General features: G+C 40.9%; 1 pseudogene; it reads right to left on the reverse strand.

Moving 5' to 3' along the window:
• Positions 1 to 507: 507 nt before the first annotated feature.
• On the reverse strand, positions 508 to 3743 carry LOC123141114 (F-box/LRR-repeat protein 14-like; annotated as a pseudogene).
• Between the last annotated feature and the right edge of the window lie 511 nt (positions 3744 to 4254).

A 4254-nucleotide genomic window follows, 5' to 3' on the forward strand; every position in this document is an offset into this window, starting at 1 on the left:
TTGATCACTGAAATGACCGATTTGGTCATTCCCTCGGAGCCTGGTTGAGGATTGCTTTAAGGGCGTGCAGATCTGGCTCATCCCCTTCTACAGGCAACCAAACATTGTAATTTTGCATCTCGCGGACCTGGTTGTGATAGATGCTGGCAAACGAAACACGCCTAAATTTCTCTTATATTCGGTCTTCTGGACGAGCTCCTCAGTCAGGCCAATATAAACACTCTCGGCTAACTAAAACTGAAACAAACTATGTAAATATTCCATGATCAGGGCGTGCAATAGGAGCTAATGTTAAAAATAAATAAAAAATCTCCCTTTTTTAACAAGGGAAAGGCGCATGTTTCATGTTAGCTCAAGTATAAAGTACCACACAAAGTACATAGCCAGCTACTGTAATTAGCACACCCGCAAAAAAAGCTACTGTAATTAGCACACAACAAAATGTTGCCGAGTGATGGATGTCCAGAGCAAAGACATGATGTGACTACCTGTAATTAGCTCCATCCGTTCCGATGAATAAGACATGTTTCTTTTAATATTTGAATTATGTGATAACAAAGTATTTTTAAATACAAATCTGGAGACACAAATTTCATGTCATATAACCTTGTATTTATAGAGTAATTATTGGTCAAATACATGTCTTAACGGAAAAAAAATACGCCTTAGTTTCAGGAATGGAGGCAGTATGCTATATGCCTTCAGTAGTCGCTCAAGTTTCAGTTGTTCCTGGTTGACTAGTGACTTCCGGTATTCTTTTAAGAAGCAATGAAAGACATCCTCCAATATAGTCGACATCAACAAACAAGCATGCCGCCTTTGTACATATTCATCGAAACTTGGACTATTATTACTACATTGATCCATACCAAAATCGCCACGCGAACATAGCAGGCAGACATATATGTCTTCAAGATCACTTCCGCGATAAAAAGATAGGTTCATGACATTTGCTTAAATAACACCAAACGGACATATAGTGCCTCCACAGTAAAAACAGAGACTCTTGGGGCCTACTTATGCCGGTTTCGAAACGGCTACAGAGAGTAGAAATTAAGCAACCAGAATTACGGTTGCAGTTGCTGTCCAGAATTCATCATTAGACTGTCATAAAGGAAAATCATTGCAGTAGAGGTAGAAGGCAACAAAAGTTCAGAGAAGAGAGTCTGGGTCGGATGATGCACAGCCTTGTCCAATGGTGCACAGTCAAAAACTTAATGACTTCACTAGCAATTTTATACTGAAATTTTTGGCGACCACTTCATCAACACTTGCCCAAAAATCCAAGTTTCTTCTTCAGGGCATCCGAAAACTTGCTGGAGTAGTGAACTGACTTGATTACACCTTGCGCTGCTTGCAGAGAGATCTCACCACAATACTCAATGACCAAAGACTCTAACTTATGTGCACGTCCCAGTTCAGCCATTCCAACATCAGTAACGTTATGACACGCCCGAAGTATGAGATTACTCAAGCATGGGGTGTGCGCAATGAAGCGCATCCCAGCATCAGTTACCGCATGACACAATATAAGATCGAGTGCCTCAAGATGTGGTGAGGATGAGATGGCCTTCATCCCCTCGTCATCAAAGAAGTTGGCGTTGTTTAGCATGAGAACACGAATTGGGCAGGACTGAATGAGTGTCAGAAAACCCTTCTGTGTGAATCCTATTTCTGATGGCCAGTCACGGGAGCATCGTGTAAATCTGAGGTCTACAATCTGAACCATAGGACAGTTGAGGGCTATAGCATAAAGGCTGTTATAAGTAAATGACATCCTGGTTTCACAGTAGCTGACATCACTAGAGTAGCGCTGCAGGTTGACCCAAAGTAAGATGCTTTTAAGGTTGCTGCAGCTCCGAGATAATGCAATCATGTCATTGTCATTTAGGGCATGAACATACTCAAGGAAAAGCTTCTCCAATGCTTTACACTTCCCTAGAACAACACGAAGTCCTACTTCTGGCCAAGTTTTAATATGCGCCAACCTCAAAACCTTCAAACTCTCACAACAGAAATCATATATATCCGTGCTGTGAGCATTGTAAGAGGAGTCATAGACCATATCACCTAGAAGACGATCATCTATTCCTCTTTTCCTCTCAAACTCAAACTTCTGGAGCTTCATCCATCCTGAACCAAACTTTAGGAAGTCACGATGATTGATTCCTTTGAAATTCTTCACTACAAGCTCTTTCAATGATCCATCCCTACCAAGGTATTCCAGCCACTCTACACTGTCAATTTTCTCGGAATCAATAAGGTGGAGGGCAGATAGACTTGTGCAACCAACTGCGACCGAGAAAAGCCCAATTGACGTAATTTTTGGTGCAGAGTTCAGCCTGAGAGACACCAATGCCTTGCAATAAGCTAAACAACCAAGCCCAGAATCATAGACGCATGAGCAGAAGCTTAAGGTGAGGTCAGTCAGCGAGAAACAGTGAGATGAAAACACAAAAAGGCCTTTGTTGTCCAACTGCTTTCCATGTCCAGGTATAAAACCAGAGTAATCAATTTCCACTTTCCGCAAATTTGGGAACCAGGCGCACAAGGATGTTAGTGCTTTCGTAGCAGTGCAAAGACCAGAACCAACATGGATAGCACCTCTCTGATTCCCCTCTATCTTGTAGAGCTGCTTTGACACAAGGGAAAGAGAATTCAGATCACTTGTGCTGGTGATCCTCTTGAGAATCTCTGTCACCAGAGCCTCCGGTAGGTCCTCCATCGAACAAATTCAGCTGTAGCAATTAGTTAATATATATCAAGGTTCAGAAAACAAGCGACAAGCTGAAGTCAAACTTATGATATATCAGAATAATGCATGTGAAGATGGAGATGACACCGGCGACACTCATTACAAAGAATATACTGATGAACTTTGAGCATTTTCTGTATCCCTCCAAAACTTGTGTGTTCTTCATAAGCATGGAGATTTATTAAAGTAGCTAGCTAGCACCTTGTCTGTCTCTAGATTGTTAGAAAGAAAAAATGACGCTACAGGCGGGCTACATCATAAATTATACTAGCACCATAAGTAGCAGAGCCTGAATAATGGCCTAACTAAGAGAATACTTGTACAAAGAAAGGAGCTAGAATTGACGATGAATCTAAACCAACTTATTTGGAGTGGAGGCACCTAATTAATAACATGAAAACCAGAGCATGCAAATTAGTTAGCACTTGTAGCTCTTGCTTGGGCAAGAAAGAGAGTAGGGAAATCATTTTGCCCCAGCCGATGAGTTCACCGGGTGCAGTTATTATTAATAGATCACACCAATGCAGTAGTATCTTTTCAACTAGAAATACTAGTACTTGCTGCAACCCTAGGCTACTATACTCGGTTGCAAAAAGCTTACTTTCTACTCCAACATTATTCAGGCTAGGATTACATTAACTTCATGGATGATACTACCGGTCGGGTTTCCCCTATCAGGAAAGAGAATCGGAAAAGGAACCGTGCACATGTCGAATCGCCAACGAACAGGGGACAGAGGAGCCGAAAAACGGCGGGGTGGTACCTTGAGCACGACCGGGAGATAGAAACAGCGGCGATAGAGAATGGAATAGACCGTAGGAATGTATCTTCGCCGCCGCTCAACCTCGGTCCGCAGCGGAGTGCTTCTTTGATTCGGAAGATCGGAGGAGAGTGTAAACCCTAGTCTCGCTCGCATCGCATTTCCTCTCTTTTCCAGCTGCAGCGGCGCCTCGCCTCGCTCACATGGGCCAGCCACACCCGGAATGGCTGCGGGCCGACGCGCACTATTTTCGGCCTTCTAGACCTTTTATTAAAACACAGAAAAAATCTAAAAGTAAGAAAATTATATAAAATGTTCATAGAATCGTTTCAATAAATAAGTAAAAATTTAAGGCACTGTAAAATCAGCTTGTAAAATATGTCCATGTCCACGAAAAAAAACCATGTGCTTATTAAAATTTCTAGCAATTTTTTTAAAATGTTCCTATATGCGAAACATATGTTCATGTGTGACAAAAAATGTTCACATGTATCGAAATAAATGTTTGCTTTTTATGAAAAAGTGGACGTGTATTTTCATAAATGTATGTAAAAATTAATGGTCATGTTCATGTATTTCGGAAGGATTCTTACATGTGAAGGAAATGTACATATATCTTAAAGAGATGTTCATGTTTTGAAGAAAAAAATACGCATTCAATATTTTTCATAGAAATAGACATTGTTTACCTAGGAAAATAATAACAAGAAAACTATAAAGGATGAAGAAACAAAAGTTA

This window comes from Triticum aestivum, chromosome 6D (genome assembly GCF_018294505.1).
Source record: "Triticum aestivum cultivar Chinese Spring chromosome 6D, IWGSC CS RefSeq v2.1, whole genome shotgun sequence".
NCBI lineage: Eukaryota > Viridiplantae > Streptophyta > Magnoliopsida > Poales > Poaceae > Triticum > Triticum aestivum.